Source organism: Ambystoma mexicanum, chromosome 4q, assembly GCF_040938575.1.
Source record: "Ambystoma mexicanum isolate Mex_15411 chromosome 4q, UKY_AmexF1_1, whole genome shotgun sequence".
Lineage (NCBI taxonomy): Eukaryota > Metazoa > Chordata > Amphibia > Caudata > Ambystomatidae > Ambystoma > Ambystoma mexicanum.
In genome coordinates this window covers 943,581,941-943,601,623 of record NC_090928.1, presented here as the reverse complement: position 1 = coordinate 943,601,623, position 19,683 = coordinate 943,581,941, and the positions used below count along the sequence as shown (strand labels likewise).

The following is a 19,683-nucleotide window of genomic DNA, read 5'->3' as shown; positions in this document are numbered from 1 at the left end:
TGGGGAAAAAAAATATGCCCAACGGGCATGCCTGGAATTGCAGCATTCCATTTGCTATAATACCTTTAAATTGCGATGGTCCGTTCGCACTAAGAATGGATGGGTCGATCCTTGTAGTAAGTGTCTCCATTCTAGGCACACTTACGCGAATGGCCAGAAGCTCCTTTTCTAAAATGGAATAGTTTATTTCACTAGGAGTGAGTGTCCTGGAATAGTATGCTACTGGATGAACTTCACCATCCTCCCCTTTCTGTAGTAGTATAGGTCCTATCGCTCCCCCAGAGGCATCTGTCTCTACTATAAAAGGTAAGGACTGGTTAGGTTGAATCAAAACTGGAGCTGAAGTAAAGGATTTCTTGAGATGCAGAAATGCTTGATCAGCTGCTTGATCCCATTCGAATCATCTTCCCTTCTTTAGTAACTGAGTGATGGGTAATACAGTCTCCGAAAAGTTCGGGATGAATCTTCTATAGAAGTTAGCAAAGCCAAGGAACCTTTGGATGTCCTTCACGTTCCTTGGAACCGGCCACTGCAGCACAGCCTTAACCTTCTCTGGATCCATTTGGACACCTTCCTGGGAGGGAATAAAGTCCAGATACGAAATGGAAGAAACTTCAAAGGCACACTTCTCAGGCTTCACTAACAATTGATTGTCTCTCAATCTTTGAAGGACCTCTGTAACATGTCTTCAGTGTTCAGAAGGTGTAGCGGAGAAGACCAAGATTTCGTCAAGATATACCACCACCGATGAATATAGTAGGTCTGAGAATATCTTGTCGACAAAAAGTTGGAATATTGCTGGGGCATTGACCAGTCCAAACAGCATCACTCTATACTCAAAGTGTCCTAAAGGAGTACGGAAGGCCGTTTTCCATTCATCGCCCTCCCGGATACTCAACAAGTGATATGCCCCACGTAAATCTAGCTTAGTGAAGATCTTGGCTCCCTCAACCACCTCTAGGACTTCGTTTATTAAGGGCATAGGATATTGGTCACGAATGGTCAGGCTGTTGAGCCCACGATAGTCAATACAAGGCCTCAATTCGGTGGTACCCTTCTTAGGGATGAAAAACATTGAGGCTCCCGCCGAGGAGTGAGATTCCCGTATCAGCCCGTTCTGCAGATTGGCTTCTAGATACTCCTTGAGTGCTCTTCTTTCAGGGAGAGACATGGGATACGTCCGGCCAAAAGGAACTGAGGCTCCCGGCTTCAAGTCAATGTTAGTCTTCCACCCGATGCAGATGTAAAGATCGTGGAAGCTTGTCTTCAAAAATGTCTGCATATTGTTGACATTATGGGGGAATAGACTGTACCACCAAAGAAGAAACCTGAAGGGGAATACTGACTGCAGAGGATGAGTGCGCCAGGGGAAGGCAATGCTGCGTACAATAGGAGGAATCAAAACGGATGATATTTGCAGTCCAGTCTATCTGAGGATTGTGGCGACGTAGCCACGGAATACCCAAGATCACTGGAAAATGTGCTGCCCTGATGATATCCAATGAGAGTTGTTCTTGGTGTTGTAGTAGAGACATCCTGCCCATACCGGTTTCTTGGGTGATGGGCCCAGAAGACAACGGTGTGCCATCAACCCCTTCTACCGGGATGGGGTTTTCCTTTTCCATAAGAGGGATACGGTGATCTTGAGCCCAGTGAGTGTCAATAAAGTTACCTGCTGCTCAGCAGTCTAACATAGCGAGGGTTTCAATCGGAGGGTCTGTTCCGAAGACCAAAGTGATTGAAAAAACCATGAGGCGATGGTCGGCAGGAGGGATATCATGTGGACTCATATTGCAGGGACTCGCCTTCTCTGCCCGGATCCTATCCCTGCTTAGGACCGGGGAGACGCGTTTCCCGACCACCTGGTTGGGACTTCGGGACAGTTCCGAAGTAGGTGCTTAGAAGATCCACAGTACATGCAGAGTCCCTTGTCCTTGCAACGCTTTTGCTCTTCTGGCATTAAGGGACCCCTTGCAGTTCCAATTTTCATTGGTTCTTCAGACTGTGTATTACTAGGAGGACTCGTGGCTGGTATTCCGGAAGACAGAGGGATCTTGGTTCTTCGTCTCTCCTGTCTTCTTTCTTGCAGATGGCATTCCAACTGGAGGGTAAGAGTGACTAGGTCCCTGAAAGAATCGGATCGGGCTACTCTCGCTAATTCATCCATTAGATCTTCATGTAGCCTGCGGCGAAAGAGAGTCAGTTGGGAAGAGTCCGGCCAGGCTGCTTTGATAGCCAATCTGCTAAAGGAGGAGTCGTAAGTTTGGACGTCTTGTGACCCCTGTCGAATATCAAGTAAGGCCTCATAGGCAGAGTACTGGACTGCTGCGCATCTGAATCTGGTCTTCAAAAGCTGAATACACTGAGGGTAATCGTTCATGGCCAGATCATCTTGAGTAATCAAAGGAGTTGCCCAAGCTAAGGCGTTTCCCGTTAAGTTTGGTACCACAAACCCCACCTTCGCTCGATCGGATTCATAGGCCTTGGGGCGGAAGGTGAAATACACCGTGCAAGCGTCCAGGAACTGAAGTCTTGGGATTCCCCTCATACTTGCCAAAGGAAAACACTAGGGGGGGTAAATCTCCACGAGTCTCTTCTCTGGTGGTTATTTGTTGTCTTACGGTTTGGTTCTCGGTACGTAGATTCTGTACTTCTGCTTGAAGGGTCTGGATGGCGTTAGCCATCTCTTGGAATTGCTCAAGTGATGCCATGGGTTTTGGCGGGCGCTGCAAGCTGTCAAAATCTGCAGATACCTCCCCCTGTGTCTCCTCACCTGAGGTTTCCGAAGTGTGAGTCTTGATTGGTTCTCCTTCTCTCCTTCTTCCCTTCTTGCAAAGTTTAGGATCCTCTTTGGTTTTCTCTGGCTTCTTGCCCTTCTTCTTTCTTTCGTAGAGAAAAGGATGCTCTCCACTTGAGGCCACCTTGACTGTAATATATAACCGTCAGGCAGACCCAAGGGAGCTTGCCCCCAAATCCAGGGAAAAACCCCAAAAGGCACTAAGAACCCTGGGGTGTTTTGTGCGGGATCGGGATACAGATTGCTCTGCTTGTCTCCAAAGTAAAGTCCAGTCCCTTCTCACAAAGATTTCGTTGGACCCAGGAAGGGCTCATATATCCAGAGATAGACTGTGGGGTGGCGGTGTAAGAGGATCCTGGAAATGGAGTGCAGAGAATACGAACCCAGAAAGCTAAGAAAAGAAAACCACAAAGAAAACGCCAGAAAGTAGAGAAGAAACAAGTAAGTACAGAGTGGAATCAGCAGGAAGTAGAAGGAGGAGCCATGAGAGAAGAAGAGGAGCAGCACGGGAAAACCCGTCCAGAAATGCAGGTAAGCAAAGGAAAATGGGCAAACGTAGAAAGGAAGAAACGCAGATATACAAGAACAAACTGGAAAACTACAAAAGGGAGAAAGAAAAGGGGAAATGTCCTATAGGGAAAGGGAGAGGAGAGAGCTCATAGAGCAGGGCAAAGGCAGAAGACAGTGGGTCGAAAACACGGGAAAAGGAAACGAGAGACGCAGGGAACGCGGCTGCAGAGGGTCGGGGAAAGGAACACGATGCGGATGCTGAGAGAAGACAAGCAGGTAGGGTCCAGGATGGTCTCAGACAGAGACAAAATCGGCACGGGACAACACACAGGAACGGTCCGACGCGGACTGACCAAGAGTTGCAGCATGTCGGGAAGGGGGCGTTGCCGCCTTATATGCCAGCGCTGGAAAACAGCTAGAGAGCTGCTCCCAATCCCGCGGCGGCTTAAAGAAGCCGCCATCTACTCCAGAGTTTCCACGGTCGAATTGTGATAGATATCCGTAATTTTGCATGCCCAATTGACAAGTGAATTGCTGGCTCTCGGACATGGCGAGCAAATACACTAGAAGGGGGACTCCACGCAAAGTGTATCCGCGGCCGTGCCTGGAAAGAACAAGTATATATAAAGCAACTAAGAGGCCTGGATAAGCAAACTTATTTGGGTGAAAGGCAAGACAGAAACCAATTGCTTAACACAACCTATTCTCACATAACTAAGTGGACACATCACACAATGGGAGGTGAAAGGATTCAATTCACATCCATAACATATTAGAAAATAAATGTATTCATTCATTAAAATATACGGTAAGGGTTATAAAATCTCATAATGTATCAAAAATAGAAACAATAGAAAAAGAGAAAAGAATAACTCATCTTGATATGATTGCTAATAGCATTCACCATATATAGTGTGCAACAAAACCAGACCCACTCACATCACCAATTACTCCATCCATACTGCACTCATACACACCTAAAATACAATGGTAATCAAAAAAATACATAAACATGGGAGCTTTTACACAAATTGTTATAGCACCATTCACATAATCTAGCGAGTAACAAACACTGTATTGCTAAATATAAAGTTCCCCAAACTAGAAAACTTGACTTGTCACATTAATTGATAATTAATCAGGACAATCATCAAAAGACCAATCAAAAGACCGACATGTTTCTTTCCATCTTCATTATTAAATCATTTATGTGGAAATTCATCAGTGATAAAGGAGGTCTGAAGTCTTCGGAGCTGAATGGTACTGGATTGTCGCAAAACACTGTACAACTGTCTCGACCTGACACCTAAACAAGAAAGCAAGAATACAGGATGAGGAGATCCAAAACAGAGACACAAAAGTGCTGTGTATGTGTGTTTATTATGTACTCACACAGGAAGTAGTTAGTGGCTAAACAATTTACTTTACATTTCTTCCGATAAGCACGAAAGATGGTTGAAATCGATGAACGGACAAAGTTAGTTATACAGTAGTAGCACAAATAGGTGTTGGCCTCTGGGGTATGGAGGTCAAAACTACATTGGGATACATGTTTCCTTACAGATCGAGGGGGTATAAGAACCCACTGGTACAGGAAAAACAAGAGCCTGAGACTGGGAATGGTCTGAGGCGTGGTAAACAAAAAGTGCACACAACAATTTTCGAATATGACAAATACAGGGTAGTGATACAGTTGTGTCACGTAGTTCGACACGGTGTGACACGGTGTGTTTCGGCCAAAGAAAGTGACTTGGTTGGAGCCGTCTTTATGCTGGCCTTCGTCAGGAAATGGCACCAGTGGCGGTGCTGTCCGTGATGTCTGTGGGTGAAACAGAACTGTTAGGATCTCGGGCGGTTGTTCATAAAGTACTAAACGTATTAAATACGGGCCAATTGGTGCCCAGGTGATACACCACATGGTGTATCTAAAAATCAGCTTGCCTACTGCTGGGGTAGCAGAGGGGTGCTGTCGGGAAATCCACAGTGAATGCAGGATAACCGGTGCTATGCTGGCACTGGGTGGATCGGCTGTAGTTTCCTAAAGGCCGACGTGGTTCAGAGTCTCACGGTACCGGAGTGGGCCGGTATTGGACCCAGGTCTAGAAGGAGAGTAGAAAAAACAGGTGTATAGTAACCTATAGTCGTATGGATTCGAGAGTGCTGGATGGTGTTAGTGACCGGCACTAAAGGTGGCTGCTTGGTCAATCGTGTCGAAATACCCTGTGCGTACACGGGTCATCGGGAAATTAGAGGTGGCCCTGGGTATGGTGAACACGCAAGGCGGTGCTGTAATAGCTCTAAAAACACTGAATGCAAAAGTGAGCTCAGTGGTAGTGCCTGGAGTACAGCGTTGGTTATGTGGAGATTGACTTGAGTGTGGTGCACAAGTAATACATCTCAGAGGCTTCAATTGTGGTGTGTCTGAACAACATAGTACCCAGCGTGGGGATAAGTGCAAAAGTAACCCAACTAAAGGGAACGCCACTAGTTCCCTGGATACACAGAAATGGTGTACCCTAATAAAGGACCAGAATAATGGCGGCTACTTGAAAGACAGGAGCGATGTCATGGTGAGCTGGTGGATGGGTGCCTCAAGTGAGACTAATCACTAAGTTACGAGTGGGCAAGAGGTGTTGGTGCCCGGTGCATGCTGCACAGCGTACGAGTCAAGGAGGACTTACCGCGGTTGTAATGGTACGCTGCCGTGATGGACGGGGACTTCTGAGAGCCGTGTTAGTCGGAGGCCGAGGAGGCCGTGACAGTCTGTATAAAACACAGCCTGTTGCTGAGAACAGGCAAATGGGAGCCTGCGATCAAAAAGAGGCTGCCTGCGGGAGCCAATCAGATGGCTGAGCGTGGTATCCCAATCAAAGTGCGAGGGGACGCATGGGATGTTGGGTAATGTAGTCCGGTGGGGCGTGGGATGACCACTACTATTGGTGGACACATATAGACAGTGTCACGGTGTGGGGGCTCCCGCTGAGGCCCGTGAGGCATCGGCTATTGCTCTAGATACAGAAAAAGTACAGAAAAAATATACAGTGTAGGATAGAGTATTTTTACCGGAGGCACCTACAGATGGTGAACATGGTTGACATTAGTGTACAATTGTGTTTAAACAACACCAGAACATAGCAAGCGAACCGTAAGGTTGAAAAACATTGATGCCCAAGGTGTAACGTGTTGATGGTAGTTGCACATTATAATTAATTGAGTGCTGTGGACAATGGTGATAATGGGCTCAAGGGTAACCATTGGAGAGAAAAATGGAGTGTCCAGTCCTCTGTTGTAGAGTGTGGGTTGAACACCAGGCGGACACCAGGCCAAAGTGACATGATTGAAATCAATGGCTGTTGCTGTAGTCTCGGTGCTGTGGCTGACAAACCGGTTGCGGTGTCTGTGGGTGCTCCCTCCTGGAGCTGGCAGGACCACTGGTTGGTGAGCAGGAGTGTGTTGACGGCCATGATGGTGACATGCTTACGAGGCACTGGTTATTCTCTAGAAGTGTTTCCATTCAACGGTTATGTTTAGACCGTTTTGAACCGAGTTTAATTTGTGAACCCATTTTTGCTCAAGTCTGGTGAGGGCAAGGTTGATATCTCCTCCCCGTCTTTGCGGCAGGAGTTGCTGAACCACGGTCCATGTGAATTGTTCGTGGGTGTGTTTCTTCTTGGTGAAGTGTTCGACCAAAGGTTTGTCCTCAATTTGGTTCTTAATGCACGATCTGTGCTCATTAATCCTTTGTTTGACAGGTCTAATGGTTTTGCCAATATAGACCAAGTCACAGGGACACTTGATGGCGTAGATCAGGTACTTGCTCTCGCAATTGGTGTGGCTGTTCTGTTTCCATACCAGATTCTTGTGAGTGAAAGTTTTGCTGTTGGTAGTAAAACGGCAAGTGACGCATTGTCCGCAACTAAAATGGCCAACTACTGGCGGAAGGTTCCACAGGGTTGTCGCTGGTTTGGTGGGTTCTAGAAAGGTATGGACCAGGGAGTCTCTTAGATTTCTGTTCTTCTTGAATGCGAACAGTGGTTTCTTGGCAAGGGTGCCTTCGTTCTTGACCAGATGACCAGATGCCAGTGTTTGTTTGTGTTTTACTACCAACAGCAAAACTTTCACTCACAAGAATCTGGTATGGAAACGGAACAGCCACACCAATTGCGAGAGCAAGTACGTGATCTATGCCATCAAGTGTCCCTGTGACTTGGTCTATATTGGCAAAACCATTAGACCTGTCAAACAAAGGATTAATGAGCACAGATCGTGCATTAAGAACCAAATTGAGGACAAACCTTTGGTCGAACACTTCACCAAGAAGAAACACACCTACAAACAATTCACATGGACCGTGGTTCAGCAACTCCTGCCGCAAAGACGGGGAGGAGATATCAACCTTGCCCTCACCAGACCTGAGCAAAAATGGGTTCACAAATTAAACTCGGTTCAAAACGGTCTAAACATAACCGTTGAATGGAAACACTTCTAGAGAATAACCAGTGCCTCGTAAGCATGTCACCATCATGGCCGTCAACACACTCCTGCTCACCAACCAGTGGTCCTGCCAGCTCCAGGAGGGAGCACCCACAGACACCGCAACCGGTTTGTCAGCCACAGCACCGAGACTACAGCAACAGCCATTGATTTCAATCATGTCACTTTGGCCTGGTGTCCGCCTGGTGTTCAACCCACACTCTACAACAGAGGACTGGACACTCCATTTTTCTCTCCAATGGTTACCCTTCAGCCCATTATCACCATTGTCCACAACACTCAATTAATTATAATGTGCAACTACCATCAACACGATACACCTTGGGCATCAATGTTTTTCAACCTTGTGGTTCGCTTGCTATGTTGTGGTGTCGTTTAAACACAATTGTACACTAATGTCAACCATGTTCACCATCTGTAGGTGCCTCCGGTAAAAATCCTCTATCCTACACTGTATATGTTTTCTGTACTTTTTCTGTATCTAGAGCAATAGCCGATGCCTCACGGGCCTCGGCGGGAGCCCCCACACCGTGACACTGTCTATATGTGTCCACCAATAGTAGTGGTCATCCCACGCCCCACCGGACTACATTACCCAACATCCCATGCGTCCCCTCGCACTTTGATTGGGATACCACGCTCAGCCATCTGATTGGCTCCCGCAGGCAGCCTCTTTTTGATCGCAGGCTCCCATTTGCCTGTTCTCAGCAACAGGCTGTGTTTTATACAGACTGTCACGGCCTCCTCGGCCTCCGACTAACACGGCTCTCAGAAGTCCCCGTCCATCACGGCTGCGTACCATCACGACCGCGGTAAGTCCTCCTTGACTCATACGCTGTGCAGCATGCACCGGGCACCAACACCTCCTGCCCACTCGTAACTTAGTGATTAGTCTCACTTGAGGCACCCATCCACCAGCTCACCAGGACATCGCTCCTGTCTTTCAAGTAGCCGCCATTATTCTGGTCCTTTATTAGGTTACACCATTTCTGTGTATCCAGGGAACTAGTGGCGTTCCCTTTAGTTGGGTTACTTTTGCACTTATCCCCGCGCTGGGTACTATGTTGTTCAGACACACCACAATTGAAGCCTCTGAGATGTATTACTCGTGCACCACACTCGAGTCAATCTCCACATCACCAACGCTGTACTCCAGGCACTACCACTGAGCTCACTTTTACACTCAGTGTTTTTAGAGCTATTACAGCACCGCCTTGCGTGTCCACTATACTCAGGGCCACCTCTAATTTCCCGATGACCCGTGTACGCACAGGGTATTTCGACACGATTGACCAAGCAGCCACCTTTAGTGCCGGTCACTAACACCATCCAGCACTCTCGAATCCATACGACTATAGGTTACTATACACCTGTTTTTTCTACTCTCCTTCTAGACCTGGGTCCAATACCGGCCCACTCCGGTACCGTGAGACTCTGAACCACATCGGCATTTAGAAAACTACAGCCGATCCACCCAGTGCCAGCATAGCACCGGTTATCCTGCATTCATTGTGGATTTCCCAACAGCACCCCTCTGCTACCCCAGCAGTAGGTAAGCTGATTTTTAGATACACCATGTGGTGTATCACCTGGGCACCAATTGGCCCGTATTTAATACGTTTAGTACTTTATGAACAACTGCCCGAGATCCTAACAGTTCTGTTTCACCCACAGACATCACGGACAGCACCGCCACTGGTGCCATTTCCTGACGAAGGCCAGCATAAAGACGGCTCCAACCAAGCCACTTTCTTTGGCCGAAACACACCCTGTGTCGAACTACGTGACACAACTGTATCACTACCCTGTATTTGTCATATTCGAAGATTGTTGTGTGCACCTTTTGTTTACCACGCCTCAGACCATTCCCAGTCTCAGGCTCGTGTTTTTCCTGTACCAGTGGGTTCTTATACCCCCTCGATCTGTAAGGAAACATGTATCCCAATGTAGTTTTGACCTCCATACCCCAGAGGCCAACACCTATTTGTGCTACTACTGTATAACTAACTTTGTCCGTTCGTCGATTTCAACCATCTTTCGTGCTTATCGGAAGAAATGTAAAGTAAATTGTTTAGCCACTAACTACTTCCTGTGTGAGTACATAATAAACACACACACACACACAGCACTTTTGTGTCTCTGTTTTGGATCTCCTCATCCTGATTACTTGTTTATAATACGTATAGCCGCCTGGGTAAATCGGGACCCCGCCAGGTGCCCTATGATTTATAGTAAGAAAGCAAGAATTACTGATCTCATACCAAATGAATTCAATGAGTCCAGTATATATCTGATACACTCTATCAATGTGCGAGATATCAAGGTCAAGTGACCTAATGAGGAAAATATTCACCTAATTGGGGTCACAAACAAAAGTGAATGGACCAACAGAGCTTCAGAACTATATGAATTATGTTCTAGCCCAATGTGCTATGTAAGAGAGTAAAAAGAAATATCCCTAAAGATGGTGTAAAATGTCAATCGGTGTAGTAGCTGATTACACCGATTATAAAAAGTCACTCGAGATGTAGTAGTGACAGACTGCTTACGATTTGAATAGATAATGACAGTCTCCTTCATATATATATATATATATATATATATATATATATATATATATATATATATAAAAACTGATGGAACACTGATGTAGTGGAACAGACAAGAAGACAAGAACAGCTGATAATGACCTTATAGTAATGAACAACCTCACCCATCTGACCAAAAAGGTGAGGGAAAGAAAAAGTTAAACAAACATAGACAGCATGTTGCTGTACCAAAACTGTAGACTCAAGTAATTCAAAAAAGTGATTAAAAAAAGTGTGTCACTTACTCTGCTATTGGAAGACTACTGGTCAGTAGGAAGGTGTGGGTAATCAAGAAGTACCATACACATACAGAGCCATGTACTGACAATAGAAATGCACCCTGCAAAGAAGGAACAAAGAAAATGTATGTATTATGTGTAGAGCAAGTAAGACTCAATTAGTACATTAGCTGATAAGGATCGCCATAGCCTGAATCAAAGTTAAAACACAAGAGTGATTGACAAATGGAATTCAGAGAGGCACTTACTTGTGACAACAATATGAACGAAACCCTTGTTTGTGTTTAAACAAAGCCGCGCTCCATCGAGCGAGGCGAAGGGAGATCAATTGCGCGATGGTAGATGCTGCGAATATTCCTCACAGCCGGCGTTCATTGGTGCCTATAAAATTAACAAACAAACCCAATTGCTATCAATGAAAAAAATTGAAAATAATGTGCGGCAGCACAATACACATCATAACCAGACGTCAATAACTCCAGGAAATGCCTAAAAAGCGTCATGAAGTATTCAATGAAATGAACCTCAAAACATCAATGAAATATCATGTCTTGTGAGCCCGTATGATGTACTAAAAGTTCGAACACTTAACACTGTAACTGGGTGCTGTTGACAGCCGTACACATAAACTAAGGTCACGGGGTAATTCAACAGTCATGTCAGTTGGGAAACGTAAAGCTGTTAAACACTTATACAATCCGTACACTGTCCTAGTAAGGTTCGTAATGCGCGGTACTCGCCGGGAGCGGTCGCAGGAGTAGTGTCCGTGGCCAAAACAAGGAAGTCTTCTGAAAAATAGTAGAAGGACTAACAGAAGTACGTGTGGCTGTTCCGTTTATATAGTAAAACAGCAAGGCTCTCGTTACGAGATGTAGCAGGATAGTGACTCGTACGAGTGGCCATATTGAAGTGACTGCAGTGATCTAATGAGTACACAGCAGAGCTGAACGTAGAACGAGCAAAAGGAACAGAATCAATATAGATGGCGGACCGTAATGAGATTGAATACAAATCCTAATCAAAACTGGACAGTACAGCAGGAGATGATAATAATGGTAAAAGTAACCTGTTGCATAAAAACTCCAACCAACAGTTACAAAACCAAATCGAACTGCTCATTAAGACCGATCAGGTGACTTTTGGTTAAAAATATTAGTCTCATTTCTTCTTTCTCCAAAATACTTCTGCTCGTGTTGCAACCATTGGCAGTCCGTATTTTCTTTAGAACTGTCCATTTAAAATCTTCACAATCGTGGTTATTGGTCAAAAAATGTCCGACCATGGGGGCTGCAACATTTTTATTCCTGATGCAGCTCATATGTTCAGTTATTCGGGTCTTCACCTTTCGTTCGGTTTGTCCAATTCCGTTCGGTTTGTCCAATGTACAATTTTGGACAAGTACACCAAATGGCATATATAACGCCACAAGTGTTGCAGTTGGTGAATAACTTCTGTTGCCAAGATTTTGTTAGGCCTATAGCCACAGACGTACTCCGTTTGGTAGAGGAACAACACTTGAACATGCCACACAGGGCATGGCCACTGGGTCTATCTAAACCCCATTGTTCAGTAATAGTTTTTTGAGAAGTCAACATCTCACTGATCTCGTTCCTTCTTATCAATTCTTTAAGATTACGTCCACGTTTAAACGCACATCTAGGAGCTGGAATAGGATTATTGCCTTTAGATAAAATATGCCAATTCTTCCTAATTATTCTTACAATCTTATGAGACAATGGATTGTAAGTACTCACAAACACTAATCCATCCGGTTTAGATGTGGGTGATTTTTTCTTATACTCTAGTAGAGCTTGTCGGTGGTTATTAGAAGCCCTTTTAAGAGAACGCTTGACAATTCTTCGGGGGTAACCTCTTTGGATGAGGTTCTCACTCAGAATCTCGGGTTCCTCCCGAAATACATCAGGGTTAGTGCTGTTTCATTTAAACCTCAAATATTGGCCAAACAGGAGGTTGTTGCAAAGTGTTTTGGGGTGGAAGCTGTCATATCTTAATAGAGAATTCCGATCAGTGGGTTTGTGAAAAGGTTTGACTTGTAGAGTATTGATGTTATTCACTGAAATCGTTAAGTCTAAAAAGTCAATATTGTGTCTGTCATAGTGGATGGTGAACTTTAAGAATGGATTAATACCATTAAGCCAATCAAAAAATGTCTGTAGTTGTTGTTCGTCTCCGTGCCAGATCATCAGCACATCATCGATATACCCTTTCCATAAAATCTGATGATGGTAAAAGGTATTGTCCTCACTGTAAATGCTTCGTTGTTCAACTGAATCAACATAAAGATTGGCCAAGGTGGGGGCCACGGCTGAGCCCAAGGCCGTGCCATGGATCTGTTGAAAATAATCATCACTGAATTTGAAGTAGTTCTCTGTTAAGGCTAATGAGGTACACCAAAGTATAAAAGAATTGGGAGTGATACCTGGTGTGCGTTTAGCAAGCAGCAGTTCTTCAATCGTGTCGAGAGTGGATGACTGTGGAATCTTCGTATATAAAGAAACGATATCCAAGGTGACCAATATGTCTTCACTACTATTAAAAGGAAAATGTTTGATGAGGTTGATGACACTAGTTGAGCCTTGTATAAACGAGTGCATCTCTGTCACATAACCCTTTAAAAAGGAATCTGCAAATTTTGCTAGAGGTTCCAATAGAGAATTGGTTCCTGATACTATTGGTCTTCCAGGTGGATTGATCAAAGTCTTGTGGACCGTGGGTAAAATATAAAATTCAGGGACTCTCCGATCACTTTTGACCAGGAATGCAGCTTCTTTATTCGTAATCCATTTTCTGTCTCTTGCCTTCTCTACCTTCGTAGTAATCAAGGCTTTTAATGGAGCCGTAGGGTCGGTAGTCAGTGGCCTGAAAAAGCTGGTGTCTGCCAGCTGTCTATTGCATTCAGAAATGTAATCCACACGATCAAGCAAGACGATAGCACCGCCTTTGTCGGCACTATGAATTACAACTGATTTGTTATTTTTGAGTGCAATGACGGCTTGACGTTGTAAATGAGAACAATTTTGGAAAGTGCGTGCCATTTCTGTTCCGTCTAAGCGGTCCAGTTCAGACAATACTCTCCATTCAAAGACCAAAGACTCAGGACTATGGCTGGAGATAGGGGGCTAGGGGCAAAAAGTAGAAGGGTTGTGAAGACCGCTATTAACCTAGTCCATATCAAAATATCAAACTGATTATCCTTGAAGTATTGGTTCAGGTGTTTTTCCTGAAAAGAATCTGTATTTCAAGGCGTGAGTTAAACCGGTCATAGGTGGCAGTGGGAACAAACCTGAATCCCTTTTTCAGCACTGTTTTTTTGACCTCAGTGGGTGTGTATGAGGAGAGATTTATTAATAGGCTGTGTTGCTCCTGGTCACCCTGGGTTCGTAGTCCCATGTCGACATGTCCTGGTCTAAAAAACCAGCAGAGCGACCGCGTCCTCGTTGCATTGGACGAAAGTTCTGAGCTCTACGTCTGTTGTTACCATTGCCCCAGCCTCTGCCTGAGCCTTGTCTTTGAAATCTATAGTTCGGATCCTGTCGAAAACCATCCTCATCTGAGCTGTGTGAACTGTAAGATGTATTCGCAAATCGGGCATTTTTCTTATTTGTTCTTTGGGCTCCATCATATTGTTGGTTCGGGACATAGCCCTCTTGTGTATATCGGAAAGCTTTTTCATGTTTGTAATCGGCTATGTCCTTTTTTTAGCCTTCTAATACTGTCCCTCACCATGGATTCTTTAAAATCATTCATGTCTTTGATGATTTGATCCAGTCTCTTGGTAAAGGCATCTATAGAAACTAGTTTTTTAATTTCATCTTCCAACTTAGTGTTAGGGAGAATTCTCTGTTAAGGCTAATTTCCCAAACCTAGTGAGTCCCCCAGCAGCTTTGCTGGATTTTTGGGGTTTATTTTTTTTCTCTCCTGCTAAGAGTGAGACTCTTTTACTCCCACTCTTAGACATGATTTGAGGGTTCCTTTGACTTTGAATGTGTTTTATGGGCTATGGGGTCCTTTACCCCATAGGGCTTCATTTGTTTTTGGTATGTGGGTTACACAGCACCCTCAGTGCAGTAACCCAGGGGTGTCATAGTGACCCCCAAACATAGACTCCATACCCTGGGACTGACTACTGTCTCCCAGGGCATGTAAAGTCACCATTGGCTTTACTAGTCCCAAATTATGAACAGAAAAAAGTACAAACCATCATATTGTGGACGTACTGGTCGGGGCAATTCGATTGCCTCGGGGTCTGTTGTTCGAGGGGGCACGTCTCCGTCCCCCCTGATCGAGTTTTGGCTGGTGGCAGTGGATACTACTTTTTATATTCGACCGCAAATATTTTCCTATGGGATTTTCCCATTGTTCGAGGCTACCACTTTTTAATATAGCCTCGAACATACCGCCGGTTTATTAAATTAATATAAAATCACCGGTTGGTATTTTTTGCCGAAACTCGGTTCCAAAATGGCGTTTGTGTTCGCTTCTGTGACTCCAACCCAAGTCGGGCCCTTTGTTCCACTTTTTGGCGGGCTTCTCCACAGAAGCCTCCAAAAGTGGTGCCACTCTGTCTGGGTACCACAGGAGGTGTGGGAGGGGGTTTAGGCACCCTGGACTAAGTTGCCTTGGCAACTCAAGTCGCACTCTTGTGTGATTGGCCCAAGTGGTGAGCCACCCGGCTCACCACTTAGCATGTTTGATTGACAGCTAGGCTGAATGAATGGGGGTTTTCTGCATAAAAGCAGGGCTTTGGGGACTGGAACTTCAGAAGTCGCCACATGACCTAAAGAATCCAAAGAGGGAGAAGCTGAGCCGACCTGCAACGACGACCCCACCGGTGGAGCCCTGCTGGACCGTCGCACCATTTTTTCCGACGACAGAGGAGATCTCCAGCCCAGAGAGTCTTCTTCCTTTGACTGGTGGGGATAACCAGTTTGCCCGTCTTTTCGCCTTCCCGGATCATCTCGTGGCCGCCTTGCCTGTGCCAAGCACCCCGGCAACCGGGATACCACGGTTTTTCCACTACCGCGAATAAAAGGGTCATGCCTTTTAACCGGAGAACTCCGCGGCTGGTTTCTTCCCTGGCAGTGCATCGACCTTCAGCTTTCCTCCACGTCGAGACCTTCTCTTCCTCTGGACGACGCCGTGACTTGCACCTGCTGCCAGGAACAACTGCCCCGCTGGAGGATCCTCTCCACTTTGAAGGTACTGTGTCCACCTGGCCTCCCTCGCAACAGTCTGTGTGGGGTGACTCTTAAAGCCTCCACTTACCACTTGGGTTGGTCCTAGGTTGGCTAACTGAACTTTTCTGAGCTGACTTAATTCTTTTCTGAACTCCCTGCAACACTTTTCAAGACTTTTAAACGGTGTGATCTTGGGCGCATTGGTGCTCTGCTCTCTCTAAGAGGGAGCCTGGCCTCTGAACCTTTTGCTCACAAGTAGACTTGACTTTCCTGCCTTGCTGGGCGCTTCTAAACTATTGTGTTGTGTGCTTTTCCTAATTTCTGCCTTTTCCCTCCCTGTTTCTTAACTTATTGGAGTGCCATCTTTAGTTAAGCGCTAACCTCTGTCTGGAAATAAGTGGTGTTAACTAAGACTTGTCTAATAAGGAATAAGGGATGTACATCTAGTAATAGGGACTCTGTGTTGAATGTACTTACTTCTTTTTGTGCTAGTGTAATTTGCAAGTGTGTCTTTAAATAAATAATTATATACTTTTACACCAAAGCTATGGCCAGTGTTTGCTTGTACTACTGTGTCTCTGTACCTATTGTGTATACTCTGCATACTGCCTAACTCATCTTGAGAGAAGTCTGACTGCTCAGCCACAGCTACCAGGTAAATCTGGGTGGTACAGACTGCTACCAATTGGGTTTACTGCCAACCACCTGTAGTCCTAAATCTTTTGCAGTGGTCCCTAAGGGAACTGCACAGGTTTCTGCCTAACACTTAGCCAGTTCTATAGTTTGTTTTTCGGTCATCTCTTCCGCTGTATCTATTATTAAAATCTGCCAATCACGCCCACATTTGTTCGCAGTGTAGCTCCATCTGACAATGAACATCTGACAATGAACTCCTTATTATCTAAGAACAATCTGGGCTCTCGGACATGGAGAACCACTCAAATTATTGTTCTACCTCAGATAGATCTGCTCATTCAACAAGAAAGATAGTTTCTTCACTCTTCTCCTATTGTTGAGTTTGACTGTATGGTACCTGTGCATGTGAACATGTGTTTCTTACGAGCACTTGAATTTTGGAAACAAACCACAAAGTTGTCCATTGCAAGCTGTATAGTCTTTTGTATTTTGAATTTACCTAGCCCAAAAATCATGGATCCCAATGCAGTCATGGCTAAAGCAACACCAGTAGCTTTTTCGAGGCGTACATCTATTGATGTAATTTGCAAGGCTGCCATTTGGGGGTTGTCTTCATCCTTCTGTTTGTACTGCATCATCGCAGTTAGTTCTAGGGTTGATACACAGTTGGATAAGCTGTTCTATGTGAACGTTTTTCCTCAGCTTTGTGGTCCATCCTCCTTTCTTTCCATTAATGCTATGGAATCTCCCATGAGACTGGAGGAATTAGAAGGAGACATAGGAGTATGTACAGTGGATTATAGGTTCCATGATCACTATGTATGAAACATCTCTGACATTCCATGTACAGCTTCTGGAGGTCAGCTGAAATCTTTTCCCCACAGTTATGTTACAATATAGACCTTTTTGTGTAACTCTGTAATGTTTGTGTGCATGTGATGTATGAACTGATTACCACAAGATATGTGTGTTCAATTAAATGTGTTAAATAATCTTAGTTTCAGTGACAAAATGTTTTCTTTGTAACCTAAACCAGAATCCAGAATGGAAGAGCAGTTTGGTTTCCGGACTCACCACTCTCCTGTTGGATTCGCTCGAAAGTTGCAAAACTGAAGTCTCTTAAAGCACATAAAATGACATTAAGATATCTACCTTAAATTGTTTGGTAAGTTCTACATTGTCTATGGGGAATGTTCTTTTTCTATGATTTCTCTTAATAAGCTATTTTCCTGGAGGGATGTGTGTACAAGAAAAGGTTAGAAGCTTACAGAAATGTGAAAGGGTGACTTTGCCAGTTGCAACCCCTTAGGGCACATGTGGGATCAAAATTCTTTCATTACAATGTTTACAGTGTTGTGTGTGTGGGGAGTACAGCAGTTACTGTACTCCAATAACACCCCACACTTCTTATTACCTATTATAATTCTCCAGCATTGGATATTTAATCGATTCACATGCTGGGAATCCCTGGTTACTTTTAACTTAGTACTTTTCCTATGGAAAAACATTTGACACCTTGAGTGTCCCACCCATCTTTGTGGGTGCTTTTGGTCCCTACCAATAGGACATTGAGTGTGTAGCTCCGCTCCAGCAGCTTCCCTTCAGATTTCAACCATCTTCTTAGCTGGTGGGATTCCTCAAGTTCTTCTCTTCACAGAGAAATCTTCTTTAACGTCAGAAAATAAAATTTTCGACAAAACAGTTCATCCAGAACAACCGACGACGCTTCTACGGTGTCGCCAAATAATATGGAGACCCTTGGATCCAAACAATCCTTATTCAGAGCCTGTGTTACGTGCAGCCTAAAAAGGTTCGATGGTGACAGGCATGTAGACTGCATATACTGCCTATACCTTATGAAGAATGCAACATCTGTCAGGGTTTCTCTCAGAAAACCCTCAAGGACAGAAAACGTTGCCTAATTTGCTGGCTAAACGAGGGGGCGTATCCAGCGTCTGAGGCAGGCTCATCAAGGAGAGGGCGAGCTACCACTCCCTTTGAGAAGCGGCCTCCATCAAGCCAAAAATGCAGGTAGAATGGCCTATGTAAGAACAGAAAACACAAGGTGACACAAAATCCTCGACAAGCCACGGACAGGTGGCCAAGCAACCCTGGTCTCCTTCACAAAAGAAACCAGTAAGCCAAAAAGGCTTGCAGTCCGCGATTAAACAGTCGTCAGAAAATCTGTCAACGACAGCGACAATGACCAGAATGGGGCCATCCTGGTCCAAGTCTCATACAAGCAAGGGCTTGCACCCGGCAACAAAGTCGACCTCCCATTCATCGTAGAGAACAACCTCACAGATGAAAAGCAAGCATAAGGACAAATCATCCACAAAGACTCCATTTTCATTGGCGAAGAAGAAACACTGTTCGTCGTCGGAGTCCCATTCTCCATCTTTGTCGGCAAAGAAATATCTACACTCGTCATCTGAGTCCCATTCTCCAATAGAGGGGCATAGAGCTGCTTCTGAACAAGAATCGTCGATGGCACATCCTTCGACGAAATCGGGGCATCACTCAACAACGGCGAAAAAGCAAAAATCGCATTGCCGTGAGAAAACATCTAGCAATTACCTTAAAACAGTACACCCACACCTATCAGTGGGTTTTTCCGTGGTTCCAACTATGGAACATCCTATCTCACAGCTGCAGGAGGAAAGCGTACTGTCCTGTGCTAAAGGGATCCTAAGAACCTCAACAGAATCACCAACAGAACCAAGGCAACTCCTTCTAGGTGTATCACCCATAAAATACACTGAACTCATGCCTGATGAAATTCTGCAACATGAGATAATTTTAGATTTCAAGCCTCCTAGGGAGGAGTGCCCAGGAGTCACAGATTCGGATTACAAAGAATGCACAGTGAGGCGGCAACGCGTACCCTCGGGTTTCCTTCTACACCCTCAGGAACAGGGGGGAATGATGCCAGCGTACCCACTAATAAGCCCACAGTCTCTACTATCCCTGCAAGTTATTTCAACTTCGCAAAGTCTATTGGGGCAACTCAATGCCAGGCTGCCACCTCCTCAACCTCAGGTGATTCCCTCAACACAGAGGAGACCAAGTGGCGCCAAGTCAGTGGGCCCTAATGGTTCAAGGAAGAGATCAGGGGCATTCGTCCCAAGACCAGGCCAAATGCCCACAATCAGCGCACAGGTCTCAATCTCTACCTAGGCCCCCTCCTCCACGTAGAAGTAGTGTGCTAGTAGGCGAAGAAG

At 45.2% G+C, this 19,683-nt stretch overlaps 1 protein-coding gene across 8 annotated transcripts in view; it reads left to right on the top strand.

The window, feature by feature from the left end:
• Positions 1–19,683, top strand: part of BICRAL (BICRA like chromatin remodeling complex associated protein) — a 2,181,199-nt gene that overhangs the window by 103,545 nt on the left and 2,057,971 nt on the right. For all 8 annotated transcript variants that reach the window (XM_069608491.1, XM_069608492.1, XM_069608494.1 and 5 more), the window contains one exon: positions 17,499–17,627. The gene's annotated coding sequence lies outside the window, so the exon portion shown is untranslated. The remainder of the gene's footprint in view (positions 1–17,498; positions 17,628–19,683) is intronic.